Below are 15,678 nucleotides of genomic sequence, written 5' to 3'. Positions count from 1 at the left end.
GTCTCTAAAATAACTCTATGAGGTAAGAGTTTATTATCTGTAAATGCAGTTGATTTACTCATACATGTTTTAAGCCTAGGGTGAAAGTCATATCTACGTTGGAAATTACATAGCTTCAATCACTTTTTTTTTAAAGTAAAAAGCAAACAAAGACATGAACAACAGTCAACAGCTGAGGTCACAGCTGAAGCCCAAACCCAACCATATGCATTTTTATTTTCATCCACCATGAACTAGGGAACTGAACTTACTGAGAGCTTTCCATATGCCAGACATCATTAGACACGATTTAATCTCATGGAATCCTCACCACCACCGTAAGAAGGATATTTCTAGCCCCATTTCACAGATGAGAAAACTGAGGCTCAGAAAGGCTGAGTATTAACTTACCCTAGACAGTCAGAGTGGAGAAGGCAATGGCACTCTACTCCAGTACTCTTGCCTGGAAAATCCCATGGACGGAGGAGCCTGGTAGGCTGCAGTCCATGGGGTTGCTAAGAGTCGGACACGACAGAGCGACTTCACTTTCACTTTTCACCTTCATGCACTGGAGAAGGAAATGGCAACCCACTCCAATGTTCTTGCTTGGAGAATCCCAGGGACGGGGGAGCCTGGTGGGCTGCCGTCTATGGGGTCGCACAGAGTCGGACACGACTGAAGTGACTTAGCAGCAGCAGCAGCAGACAGTCAAAGAGTGGATAGTAAATCAGAGCTCCAGTGCTGAGATCAGTGTTCTCTAGGCTGCACTCTGTGGTTTCCACAGCACAGACACAACCGGCATTCAAAGTTATGACCAGACATCATCAAGACAAGGTAAATGTAGAGTCAGTAAAATACATCCAAGAAGGGCAATAAATATAACATTTTAGGAAAAAAAACTGAGAAGTTTTTCTAAATTATTCAGTGTACTTTGAGCAGTTTTGATATTAAACTCATAGTGACCTTCAAAAGATATGTAATCTATATTTTACATTCCATTAAATCCTAGCTATAGAAAAGTGTGCTTCACAAAAACAGACTCGGGATGTTTCAAATTCATAGACATTTTCTAAAATTAGTAATATTTATTCAAACTGCTCATTATTGATATTAGGATATAATTTAAAATAAGAGAATAAGAGTAATAGAATATGATCAGGACGGTGCCAGAAAACAAGTTTACTAATATTTTATCTGTTTTTATTTTCTAAGGCTCATAATGTTTCAACCCGCCTATATCATCATTCCAGGGATTAACAGCTGGCTTGTTGAAAGAAGACAGAAAAGAAAAGAACAGACTGATTCTTGACCTTCACGCCTTTTGTAATGAATTCCAACCAAACAAATTGCCTCAGAACATTTTTAATTATCAAGGGATACACTTAAACTGAAAATATCTCTTAGCATATTTTTATTTTAAAAGTAGTAAAAAAAAAATTAAGGACATTAAAAGGAGAATTTTTCATGTACTGTTGACTGGCTTAGGAAAGCACCATTACTGTACTCTTAAATTCAGGTACCATCACGTTCCCTCAATGACACCAACATCAAATAAAAAAGACGAGGAGCAGCTGAAGTATTTCAAGACAGAATACTTCTGGCCGAAGCCTTTGGAGTTTCTAATCAGGCTGACAGAAAGAGGTCCGAGGTCTGTTTTCCATTCCAAGAGTGTCAGTTACACGGTAAAACTTGTCCAGGAGCATAGGATTACTAGCTAGAACATTTAGAAACAAATTTGTATCCTCAAGGATTGCAGTCCCAACAGAGTGCTAACCCCATTACCTGAGGAAAAAGGTTTGAGGCTGACTCTTTAAATGGAATGTAAGAGGTAAAGCAATCGCTGCTGCTGCTGCTAAGTCGCTTCAGTCGTGTCCGACTCTGCGACCCCATAGACGGCAGCCCACCAGGCTCCCCCATCCCTGGGATTCTCCAGGCAAGAACGCTGGAGTGGGTTGCCATTTCCTTCTCCAATGCATGAAAGTGAAAAGTGAAGGTGAAGTCGCTCAGTCGTGTCCGACTCTTCGCGACCACATGGACTGCAGCCCACCAGGCTCCTCCATCCGTGGGATTTTCCAGCCAAGAGTACTGGAGTGGGGTGCCATTGTCTTCTCCAAAAGCAATCGCTGGTGCATCTCAAATACGTTCTCTAGAGAGAGCATGAGCAACCCTCAGGGCCCTCAGAGGTTTTTTTCCTCTCAAAATTAAAAAAAAAAAAAAAAAAACCTGAGAGTATCCTAGACACCCATTCCTTCTTAGTCCTTTATATCAGAAAGTTAAAACACTACATATAGACGGGACATTATTTGTTTAGGAAGCAAATTTCTCATTCTACATACAAACAGCTTAAAAGTTATTTTAATTTATGGGAAAGTATGAAGAGTACCAGGTTTTCAAGTAAAAATAAATATCTATTGGGATAGACTTAAAATAACTTTAAACAAAATTCTGTGTCATTATTTTAAATCCCTCAGTTCAGATCAGTTTAGTCGCTCATCGTGTCCCACTCTTTGCGACCCATGAATCACAGCAGGCCAGGCCTCTCTGTCCATCACCAAGTCCCAGAGTTCACCCAAACCCACGTTCATCGAGTTGGTGATGCCATCCAACCATCTCATCCTCTGTCATCCCCTTCTCCTCCTGCCCCCAATCCCTCCCAGCATCAGAGCCTTTTCCAATGAGTTAACTCTTCACATGAGGTGGCCAAAGTACTGGAGTTTCAGCTTTAGCATCATTCCTTCCAAAAAACACCCAGGACTGATCTCCTTCAGAATCAGTCTGGTTGGATCTGGTTGGATCTCCTTGTAGTCCAAGGGACTCTCAAGAGTCTTCTCCAACACCACAGTTCAAATGTATCAATTCTTTGGCATTCAACTTTCTTCACAGTCCAATTTTCACATCCATACATGACCACTGGAAAAACCATAGCCTTGACTAGATGGACGTTTGTTGGCAAAGTAATGTCTCTGCTTTTGAATATGCTATCTAGGTTGGTCATAACTTTCCTTCCAAGGAGTAAGCATTTTTTAATTTTATGGCTGCAATCACCATCTACAGTGATTTTGGAGCCCAGAAAAATAAAGTCAGCCACTGTTTCCACTGTTTCCCCATCTATTTCCCATGAAGTGATGGGACCGGATGCCATGATCTTCGTTTTCTGAATGTTGAGCTTTAAGCCAACTTTTTCACTCTCCTCTTCCACCTTCATCAAGAGGCTCTTTAGTTCCTCTTCACTTTCTGCCATAAGGGTGGTGTCATCTGCATATCTGAGGTGATTGATATTTCTCCCGGCAATCTTGATTCCAGCTTGTGCTTCTTCCAGCCCAGCGTTTCTCATGATGTACTCTGCATATAATTAAATAAGCAGGGTGACAAAAGGAGCCTTGACGGACTCCTTTTCCTATTTGGAACCAGTCTGTTTTTCCATGTCCAGTTCTAACTGTTGCTTCCTGACCTGCATACAGGTTTCTCAAGAGGCAGGTCAGGTAATCTGGTATTCCCATCTCTTTCAGAATTTTCCACAGTTTATTTGATTTGGGCAACATTTACTTTCCCACCCCAAGCATAGATCTAAAACTTGAAATCCTGAAGGAAAGGATTATTAGAGAATCCAAAACCACTCATGTACCCAAAATTTCTTCTAAGGAGTTCTGAAAGGAAATATTTGATGATGAGAATAAAACTATAAGCCAATCAATGCACATATATGAAAATGGCTTAAATTAAGGTTCTTTTTCTTTCTGGTCATTTCCACACAAGGCTGACACATTACAGGTCAGGAGTCAGCAGGTCTGCCACTGAGCACCGATGCTCAGTAAAAATGCATTTCCTCTCCAGCTGCAAGTCTCTTCCATCTTAGAACATCCTCACAGGCCGGTCCTCAAACTGGGGACCGACCTCAGGAGTGGATGACTTCCTATTTCCTGACCATTCAGTGTCGTTCAGGGTCTCCTGAAGTCTAATTTGGCATCTAGACATGGGTCTTTAGATCTTGCAACAATATGCTAACTACATGGGTTAAAACACAAAAACGTATAGAGAGAATCCTTACTCCAGAAAGTTTACATTCCTTAAGATGAAAAAAATGAGGTCAAAGGAGCTCATGAATTTTTAAGTGATTTATTTCTGCGCTCATAAAACTAATTAGGAAACGCTGTCACCTGTATTTAACATTGCTTTGAAGCCTCTTTCTTTACCTCACTGGGGGAAAAAATAATTCTTAGCAAGTATTAAGCAGGAAGCATAAAAAATTTCACAAATGAAGTGGTTATAATAAAAGAACAAAAAGAATAACAGGAAAAGTCACCAGATGCCAGATATCACAATTATACATGCTACCAATTAATTATACTAAGCTTTTTAATATTGTAAGCATTGGGGAAATATTTAAAGACAAAAACTTGGAGAGTCTACATTTGGTGTGAGGGGTTTACACACATAATGACTATTTCAGGGACTATTACACATGAAAAGTTCCATTTGTACACAGAATGAATAAAATAAAGCAACAGAGCTATAAAATTTACATTATAAAAGCCTATTCTCCATAGGTTTATTAAAATGTTACATGAATAAATACTGTGCTACGCTTAGTCGCTCAGTTGTGTCTGACTCTTTTGAGACCCCATGGACTGTATACCTCAGGCTCCTCTGTCCACGGAATTCTCCAGTGAAGAAGACTGGAGTGGGTTGCCATGCCCTTCTCCAGGGGAACTTCTCAACCCAGGGATTGAACCCAGGTCTCCTGCATTGCAGGCAGATTTTTTTTTTTTTTTTACCATCAGGGCCAAATACTACAGATTTAGAAGTGTTTGCAGAATCCTCCTCCAATGGGATATCTGTTTCATTTCATATACCAAGCTAGACCAACCTAGAGAGCATATTAAAAAGCAGAGATATTACTTTGCCAACACAGGTTCATATAGTAAAGGCTATGGTTTTTCCAGTAGTCATGTATGGATGTGAGAGTTGGATTATAAAGAAAGCTGAGCACCAAAGAATTGATGCTTTTGAACTGTGGTGCTGGAGAAGACTCTTGAGTGTCCCCTGGAGTATAAGGAGATCCAACCTGTCCATCCAAAATGAAATCAGTCCGGAATATTCATTGGAAGGACTGATGCTGAACCTGAAGCTCCAATACTTTGGCCACCTGATGCAAAGAACTGACTCATTAGAAAAGACCCTGATGCTGGGAAAATTGAAGGCAGGAGGAGAAGGGGACGACAGAGGATGAGATGGCTGGATGGCATCACTGACTCAGTGGACATGAGTTTAAGTAAACTCTGGGAACTGGTGATGGACAGGGAGGCCTGGCGTGCTGCAGTCCATGGGTGGCAAAGAGTCGGACACGACTGAGCGACTGAACTGACCTGAAATGAACTATGCTCATGAACACTTGCTTCTGATTTTTCCTAAATATTTATGAATAACAGAGTCTCTCATTCGACAGCAATGTTCTTGGCACAGCTCTTCTTCCAGATGCAGCATCCAGTATGGTCTTGAATTAAGGATCAAGTGGCATCCTGAGTGCTGCTTCCCTCAACCATCTGCTAGCTTTGTGGGGTTTTAACAAACCAAATGTCATTTTAAATGTTTCCAGTGCTCCTAACCACAATAAAATAACTGTTAAGTAAAATTAACTTAAGGCTTAGTAAACTAGAAACACACACAAAAAAGAGATAATAATGAAAGCTCATTCCTCTTTAAGAGAGAAGGAGGTGGAACTGATATCTTTTGCATGGTCAGAGTCTATCTGAGATACAGTCAGTCCCTTCAGGCCAGAAACTGCTTTACAAATTAAATGTGAGGACAGGTCCATTAAAAGTGAGTAAGCATGGGATCTTAGGGTTTATAGTAAACTTAACCTCAGGACCACCAGAGTTCAGAGATTCCTTCTAGGTTATTTTCCATTTCATCCTTCATACCCATTTTTCGGAAAACAGGCCCACGGGAAAGAGAGGATCCAAACTCTATAAATCTTAGTCCAGGGTGCCCTAAGATTACTTGATTTTAATTGCTCACCCTGACTGTAGTTTGACATCTGTTCCAGTGTTCCTTCCAGGAAGCAAGTCACAGATGCAAGAAGGCTGAACCATCCAGTTGCTCAGTCTTGCGTGTCTAATTACTTCCCACCCAAGGTCAACATGACAATCAGATACTCAAAATGAAACCTATTAAGGAGAAAAAATATTTTAACCTCAGATTAGTACTTTTTAATATTGGGGGTGTAATATACCATTCATCCCTACTTTGTTTTAAAAAATTATTTTAATTCTCTTGTAACTTTTCTTCCTTCGAGTGTAGTAAGACTTTATAGCAATTTGTAACTCTATTTCAATTCAGCATTGCTAACCAAACATTGTTATTTTATTCATGCCTATAACAAACTGTGATACTGTTAAAATTCTCCACTTTGGTGATAAAATTTTTAAATGTGGAGGATCTAGGAATTCTGAGTAGCTTTTTAAAAATATTTTCTCTGTCTTTTCTGTGACTCTAACCTTCATTCAATTCTTCTCTTCCTCAATTTTTCTATTTCAAAGAGATAACTTTTGAGAACGTTTTGGTTCTAAATATTGTACAATTCTATAAAAATAACTTCTATCACATCTATTTGGAAAATTTTAAATATTAATTATTCAGAAATTTTGTAAGATTGGCAGTGGGAAAAGAGCAAGCAATTGGCTAGGGGGAAACCATAAATTTGGATTTCTAGTGTTATCCTCAAATTCCATTACATATCCAGGCACTGTACTTTGTAACCATGTTAACAGGAGTCTAACGAATTTAATGTAAACATTTATAATATATTGCAGTTTTGTAATCTGACATTGGCATTTAGATTTTAATAGTCTAGGATTCTTTAAAAATGTAAGTGATGCTCTGTTTCTCTTCATTTGAGAGAACTTGGTGTTAATGTCCATTTGGGAATTCATTAATCTTGAGGCTTAGAATCTAATCTGGCCTCCCATCAAACTATACTATAAATAATCCAGAATTTGAAATGATATTGTACAAAGAACACTGGCAACATGTTTATCTTCTTTATAAAGTTTTCTAATCCCATCCCTTTATTCCCATGACTTTAGACACCGCTACTGCTGCTGCTCATGCAAAAAGCAAGAGAGTTCCAGAAAAGCATCTATTTATGCTTTATTGACTATGCCAAAGCCTTTGACTGTGTGGATCACAATAAACTGTGGAAAATTCTGAAAGAGATGGGAATACCAGACCACCTGATCTGCCTCTTGAGAAATCTGTATACAGGTCAGGAAGCAACAGTTAGAACTGGACATGGAACAACAGACTGGTTCCAAATAGGAAAAGGAGTCCGTCAAGGCTGTATATTGTCACCCTGCTTATTTAACTTATATGCAGAGTACATCATGAGAAACGCTGGACTGGAAGAAACACAAGCTGGAATCAAGATTGCCGGGAGAAATATCAATAATCTCAGATATACAGATGACATCACCCTTATGGCAGAAAGTGAAGAGGAACTCAAAAGCCTCTTGATGAAGGTGAAAGTGGAGAGTGAAAAACATTGGCTTAAAGCTCAACATTCAGAAAACGAAGATCATGGCATCTGGTCCCACCACTTCATGGGAAATAGATGGGGAAACAGTGGAAACAGTGTCAGACTTTATTTTTCTGGGCTCCAAAATCACTACAGATGGTGACTGCAGCCATAAAATTAAAAGACGCTGACTCCTTGGAAGGAAACTTATGACTGACCTAGATAGCATATTCAAAAGCAGAGACATTACTTTGCCAACAAAGGTTCGTCTAGTCAAGGCTATGGTTTTTCCTGTGGTCATGTATGGATGTGAGAGTTGGACTGTGAAGAAGGCTGAGGGCCCTAGAATTGATGCTTTTGAACTGTGGTGTTGGAGAAGACTCTTGAGAGTCCCTTGGACTGCAAGGAGATCCAACCAGTCCATTCTGAAGGAGATCAGCCCTGGGATTACTTTGGAAGGAATGATGCTAAAGCTGAAACTCCAGTACTTTGGCCACCTCATGTGAAGAGTTGACTCATTGGAAAAGACTCTGATGCTGGGAGGGATTGGGGGCAAGAGGAGAAGGGGATGACAGAGGATGAGATGGATGGATGGCATCACTGACTCGATGGACGTGAGTCTGAGTGAACTCCGGGAGTTGGTGATGGACAGGGAGGCCTGGTGTGCTGCGATTCATGGGGTCGCAAAGAGTCGGACACGACTGAGTGAGTGATCTGATCTGATCTGATCTGACTGCTGCTGCTGCTGCTAAGTCGCTTCAGTCCTGTCCGACTCTGTGCGACCCCATAGACGGCAGCCCACCAGGCTCCCCCATCTCTGGGATCCTCCAGGCAAAAACACTGGAGTGGGTTGCCATTGCTTTCTCCAATGCATGAAAGTGAAACGTGAAAGTGAAGTCGCTCAGTCGTGTCCGACTCTTAGCGACCCCATGGACTGCAGCCTACCAGGCTCCTGCCCACTGGGATTCTCCAGGCAAGAGTACTGGAGTGGGGTGCCATTGCCTTCTCAGAGACACTGCTACTACCATTGCCTATTTGTGCTCTGTCAACACTCTTAGGTTAAATACCCCTAATTATCAAAACCAGTACAAATTAAACCACTTTGCCCTTTGGGCAGCTTGGAGTTAGCTCTCCTGGAAGCCAGGGTTATAAGTTACTGAGCCTCAATCCTCCTCGTTCTTGCCTGCCTAAGGAAATGGATCCAGCCTACCTTTACCTGCTGGAGAATGGGAAGTCAGGCACTGCCTTCCAGGACCAAACCACGGTCCACCCTGCCCACCTCAGTTTTTTCTGCCACATCCCAATTCCTCATACCTATGCCACTGTTTTGGGCTTCCCTGGTAGCTCAGCAGGTAAAAAAAAAAAATCTGCATGCAGTGCAGGAGAACCCAGTTCAACTCCTAGGTCAGGAAGATCCCCTGGAGAAGGGATAGGCTACCCACTCCAGTATTCTTGGGCTTCCCTGGTGGCTCAGATGGTAAAGAATCCGCCAGTAATGTGGAAGACCTGGGTTCAATCCCTGGACTGGGAAGATCCCCTGGAGGAGGGCAGAGCAACCCACTGGAGAAGGGCGTGGCAACCCACTCCTATTCTTGCCTGGAGAATCCCCTGGACAGAGGAGCCTGGCAGGAGTCCATGAGGTCGCAAAAAGTCAGACGTGACTGAGCGACTAAGCACAGCACAGCAGACCACTGCTTCAGTTTCTGTTCTTACCCTCACTCGCTAGGGTCAGTCTGCCTTTCAAATTTGGAAGTAAGCAACACTGAGAATGAACTTTTAAGAATTTAGGGGACTGAGGAGAAAAAGAATGCCAAAAATAATCAACACTAAATCAGAATGGCCCAAAATGAATTCAAACAAGCAAAACCGTGATTGGTCAACTATGTCAATGACATTGGGATAGTATAGAACGGAAGGGACATCACAGCAATGCAGAAAATGATCAGCCCTCCCTTATCTTACATTTCTTAACAAACTTAATACTTCATGTTTTAAAAACATTTATTTATTTGACTATGCCAGGTCTCGGTTGGGGCATGAGAACTCTTAAGTTACAGCATGTGGGATCTATGAATAATTTCCTTACTAGGGATCGAACCTAGGCCCCCTGCACTGGGAGCACGGAGTCTTAGCTGCTGGACAATTAGGGAAGTCCAAATATTTCATATTTTAAGATGAGCATTATTCCAACTTCTTATGTCTCTTCCCCTTCCTTCAATCTTTCCATCTTGTTTAATGCAGGACATTTTAGTGTAATGCATTTTGATTATATTACATTCTAATACTGGTGTCACCTAACACAGCAGATCATTCATGGCCAATCACTCTTAACTTTTCGACAGGATATAACAAAAGAGTCCGTTTCAAGCCCCATCACTCTTAATTTGCTCTCTGCATCCCTGGATAAATTAGCTGACCACCAGGGTGACAGGAGGCAGTAAAATAACCGTTCAAGATTTTTAACAAAGACAAGAATTTTAAATAAGAAAGAACCAAGGAAAATTTTTAATGAATACTCAAAAGTATACTAACATATCTCTATACAAAAAGGATAAAAAAAGTAGATGGAGTTTTAATTGATTAAACAGAAAAACATGTAGCATGCTGAAGCACAAATAGTGAAATAAACTCAACGGTTCTGTGTAACTAATATTTATGAAGTGTTAACTATGTGCCAAGAACTGTCTAGATGTGTAAGCTTCACACAGTCACTGCCAGATTTTAAAAAAGAGAGAAACTAAGAAGGGTCATTTGAAGAAATGGCAGCAGCTAATTTTAAAAAAAAGAAAAAAGGAAGGACAAAGAAAAATGTGATGCAATTTTTAAAAGACTTTTAAAAGGAAAAAGAAAAATCAAAAAATCTCAAACGTATTTCATGAAACAAAAATATTTAAGGAAGCAAAATAACAGTTTACACATATAAACCAGCCTCGGTTACTGGGCTTAGACCAGCTTCCTAATGTAGCACCTCTCGAAAACTTTTAGCCCTTATGTATCATTATATGTTTTTTTGCTTTGCTTTATTTTTGAGTGTACTTTATTTTTAATGCACACCTTAGATATACAGTTTGATGAGTAACCACCATGTCAGGAAGCAACTTCCACTCCAGTCAATTTCCACATCCACATGGGCAGCCTCTATTGTTATTTCTTTCAACAGATGTCGGCTCTTCCCTATATTTAACTGTTTACATGCATTTCTCATGTCTGCTCAGACAGACTATTAGCCCCTTATCACCAGACTTTTTGTTCAGAATTGGTGGGGACTCTAGAACTTTGGAGAAGGCAATGGCACCCCACTCCAGTACTCTTGCCTGGAAAAATCCCATGGACGGAGGAGCCTGGTAGGCTGCGGTCCATGGGGTCGCTAAGAGTTGGACACGACTGATTGACTTCACTTTCACTTTTCATTTTCATGCATTGGAGAAGGAAATGGCGACCCACTCCAGAATTCTTGCCTGGAGAATCCCAGGGACGGGGGAGCCTGGTGGGCTGCCGTCTATGGGGTCGAACAGAGTCGGCCACGACTGAAGCGACTTAGTAGCAGTAGCAGCAGCTAGAACTTTTAACCCCATTCCCTCCTTTCACACAAGGAAATAAAGAAACCAGCAAAGTTAATGTAAGACCTGGGACTGAGACAAGGAAACGCCCTCTCAGACCTGTGCACCTTCTATTGTATTTGAAGGAGGAGGTTCAGTTTTGCACACCTCATCCCATACCTAGTCCGGGTGTTCAGAAATCCTTTTATTGGAAAAAAAAATTAATGAAGGGAAACTTGTGTTCCATTTGGGAATATTCTTCCTTACCTGTCTCTCAGCTGCCCGTTGGCCTTCAGAATAGACAAAGGTGAAAAGTAAAAGAAAGTAAAGCTGCTCAGTCGTGTCCGACTCTTTGCAACCCCAAGGACTATAACCTGCCAGGCTCCTCCATCCATGGGATTTTCCAGGCAAGAGTGCTGGAGTGGGGTGCCACTGCCTTCTCCAGGGGATCTTCCTGACCCAGGGATCGAACCCGGGTCTGCCACATTGCAGGCAGACGCTTTACCGTCTGAGCCACCAGGGAAGCCCACAGACACAGGTTAGAGGGGCACAGAGTGGCACGAGGTGGTAGGAGCTGATGGGCAAGCCTGGCAGGCAGTCTGTGTACCAACAGTGGGAGCTGTGCCAGGGAAGCAGAGTATAAACAGGCTCTCCCCACCCAGCCTCTCTGGACTATAACTGCCCTTCTCAGCTCCTTGACCCTCTTTTTACTTTAATGTCTTCCCTGGAGGCTGTCTTTCTCAGCCTCTGTGGCCCCTTTCTTGGGTTTAATCCAGCATGGTTGAGGGTAGAGGGGACACTCAACTCTTTACACTCAGGGCAATTCTAGGAGCCGCATGGGTTGAAACAGCACTGGAACCGCACTCACCTGGAGTCAGTCTGTCTAGAGGAACCCCAATCCTTCTACTGATTTAAGTGAGTTATTTTAGGTAGTTTCCTCATTTGCAAAATAAGCTGAGGAGGAAATGAGAATGTATTTCGAAAAGCATCAGACACACAGTAGTGAAGTGAAGTGAAAGTCGCTCAGTCGTGTCCAACTCTTTTTGACCCCATGAACCGCAGCACCCCAGGCCTCCCTGTCCATCACCAACTCCCGGAGTCCACCCAAACCCATGTCCATTGGGTCAGTGATGCCATCCAACCATCTCATCCTCTGTCGTCCCCTTCTCCTCCCGCCTTCAATCTTTCCCAGCATCAGGGTCTTTTCCAATGAGTCAGTTCTTCACATCAGGGGAACAAAGTGTTGGAGTTTCAGCTTCAACATCAGTCCTTCCAATGAACACCCAGGACTGATGTTCTTTAGGATGGACTGGTTGGATCTCCTTGCAGTCCAAGGGACTCTCAAGAGTCTTCTCCAACACCGCAGTTCAAAAGCATCAATTCTATTCTTATTATACAATCATAATATAAGAAGGGTGTGCTGCTGCTGCTGCTAAGTCACTTCAGTCATATCCGACTCTGTGTAACCCCAGAGACGGCAGCCCACCAGGCTCCCCTGTCCCTGGGATTTCTCGAGGCAAGAACACTGGAGTGGGTTGCCATTTCCTTCTCCATAAAAAGGGTGTATACAAATGCAAAACTATACAGCAAATGTTGACACAATAAAACTGGCACAGGAAGAAGAAACAGGTTGGGGAAGAAGACACAGAAAGTTAGAGCAGGAGAACCAAGTGAATGAGCGTATGTATTTATGTGCTGGTGGTCGGGGGGTTCCTCTCGATTTGGGAACTCCCTTACTGGAACTTCTGCAGTGCCCTGTTTATGGGACACATCCTAGTCCGTTGTATCAAAATTAGTCATATCCTTCCCCTCGGGAGAATGTAGACATCTTAGGATAAATATTTACCCAATAAACTGAAATGCATTTCAAATAAAGTTAAAACTCTTTCTTCCCAACCCCACTCCTTACCTTGAAAAGTTCCAAGCTTGAATAGAGGTGATTACATATTCAAACAAAATAAGAAGCTAATTCAAAGTTTATCTTTAAGGATTTCTGGCACTAGGAGATGATACATTTCTACACATTCGTAATTATTTTCCTTCTTTGCTGTTGGTTCACCTTCAAAATTCATCCTATTTTTCACTTCACGTGGAGTGATAAGTTTCATAAATTTATCTTAAAATTCTTGCCAAAGTCCCAACTTGCTCCTGCCCTTTACCATAGCTGTGTTTCCAAAGAAACCGAAGGCAGTGAGTGTACTCCAGGGTTCTTCAGAATGTTTCTCAATCTCATTCCTTCATTCTTTGTTCCAGCATTCTGGAAGGAACAGTCGTATTCATTCAGTTTCCCGCGTAAGTACTCCATAGCATGTTTTGCATCTTGGCAGTTAAGGCAATGGCACCCTCCTCCAGTACTCTTGCCTGGAAAATCCCATGGACGGAGGAGCCTGGTGGGCTGCAGTCCACACTAAGAGTCGGACACGACTGAGCGACTTCACTTTCACTTTTCACTTTCCTGCGTTGGAGAAGGAAACGGCAACCCACTCCAGTGTTCTTGTCTGGAGAAACCCAGGGACGGGGGAGCCTGGTGGGCTGCCGTCTATGAGGTCGCACAGAGTCGGACACGACTGAAGTGACTTAGCAGCAGCAGTCATAACTATGTATCCATTTGGACAGAAAAGTTTTCCATTAATTAATTATATAGATAATTCATGTTTTATGCATAATAAATGTATATTCCTCATAACTCTAGATTATATGTTTGCACAAGTACACCTTTCAAAACATATTTCTAGGATAAATAAAATAATTATCTCTTTCTTTTTGTTAAAAAGCCATTCTTTCCATATCTTGAATGTATGCTCTTCCACAAAATAATCAACCCGCATCCACTTACTTGCAACAAAACTGAATGAACCTAAATTTCTATCTAATTCTTATCCTGATATTTAAATAAAGAAGTAATTTCCAACAGTAATAAAGAACTATTTCCAAAAGTAATAAATATAAAAAATGTTTAAAGTTAGCAAACCCTTCTGTGCTATTTGTGTTGGGTTTGGGGACAGCATAATACAGTATGTTTTATTTGTAATTAGTACTTGCACTGATGGCTCAAAACACAGGACCCCGATCTGAAATAATCTCTAACAATAAGCTAACTTTGTCTAGAAATGTCAACTTTTTAAGATGAGTGATTTATTTTATGCTTTAAATATTTTAATCAGAGCAAGGGAATAGTAGATTCAAAAAATATTTATGAGTATTTCATTAAGTTGCACACCAACTTCATGAAAATTCTTATATATTGTATGTAATTTTTTCATAAATCATCTGATGCCTTCAGCAAGAGAAATACACGCTATTTAAAGTGGCCCATGTGATGATTAGGAAACTCTGCTGCAACCAGTCACTAAGTCAACTGAAGGCAGATGGTGCCGACGTGTTCAGCTGAAAGGAGTGTTGATCACAAAGTATCTGCCAATCAAACACTTGGGAAAGAAATGAGCTCCATCTGTGTTTTAATTACTCCAGCAAAACCATCCAGGGTAACTGCCAGAGCTGCACATTTTCAGAGTACAAGAGACAGAACACGTACTTTCTTTCATAAGTGAAAGGAGAAATTTCCATATACAGTACTGGCCAGAAAACAAAACAAATCAAAAAAGAGTACTGTCAATTTAGAATAAAATCTAGTAACAACATGAATATTCTCTCCAAAATATTATTTTGCCACAGTTCTATGTATACTGTTTCTTGAAGGCAGTTCTAGTATATTAAAGGATTATATACACAAAAGTGAAGATGCGAAAATTTAAAGTTAAAATATTATTCTGGATTCTGTGGGAGAGGTAGAGGGTGGGAGGATTTGGGAGAATGACATTGAAACATGTAAAATATCATGTAGGAAACGAGTTGCCAGTCCAGGTTCGATGCACGATACTGAATGCTTGGGGCTGGTGCACTGGGACGACCCAGAGGGATGGTATGGGGAGGGAGGAGGGAGGAGGGTTCAGGATGGGGAACACGTGTATACCTGTGGCGGATTCATTTTGATGTTTGGCAAAACTAATACAATTATGTAAAGTTTAAAAATAAAATAAAATTTAAAAAAAATTATTCAAATATTGTGGGCACCTAAATATTTTAGACAACTAAATATATGGCTTCCCTGGTGGCTCAGATGGTAAAGTATCTGCTTACAATGTGGGAGACCTGGGTTTGATCCCTGAATTGGGACAATCCCCTGGAAAAGAGAATGGCTAAGCACTCTAGAATTCTTGCCTGGAGAATCTCCAGGGAGAGAGGAGCCTGGTGGGCTACATGGGATTGCAAAGAGTCAGACATGACTGAGTGACTAAGCACAATAGAAATCCCACACAAATTTAATACAGTTAAAAAATTTACAAATTTATAAATATGCAATTTTATATTTTACTTGATAATCACACAGTACTATATTATTAATACATTCTTATATCATTATAAACACTTATTTCACTAAAAGGAATAAAGAACTTCAGAACTTTTCTAGCAAGGGCCACCCTGTTCCCTTTTCTCCCAAATGATACTGGGTTGTTTCACTGCTGGTCTACTTTGTTTTTCTGTTTGCTATTGTTATCATAAACGAATTTATTCTAAGACTCACCTTATTTCATCACTGAAACGGAAAATATAAGAGTACAAACATAACAAAGTTGGCGCTTCTGC

General features: G+C 41.1%; 1 long non-coding RNA gene across 1 annotated transcript in view; it reads right to left on the bottom strand.

Moving 5' to 3' along the window:
* The window catches only part of LOC147370045 (uncharacterized), a 65,440-nt gene extending 52,362 nt beyond the window's left edge, over positions 1-13,078 (bottom strand). Inside the window, exon 1 of the long non-coding RNA XR_015168350.1 lies at positions 12,941-13,078. This is a non-coding gene — a long non-coding RNA (uncharacterized LOC147370045). The remainder of the gene's footprint in view (positions 1-12,940) is intronic.
* Positions 13,079-15,678: the final 2,600 nt, after the last annotated feature.

Source organism: Bos grunniens, chromosome 7 (genome assembly GCF_055505025.1).
Source record: "Bos grunniens cultivar Pamir isolate PY7600 chromosome 7, Bosgru_T2T1.0, whole genome shotgun sequence".
Lineage (NCBI taxonomy): Eukaryota > Metazoa > Chordata > Mammalia > Artiodactyla > Bovidae > Bos > Bos grunniens.
Note: the sequence above shows the minus strand (reverse complement) of the source record. Positions and strands in the feature narration are given on the sequence as shown.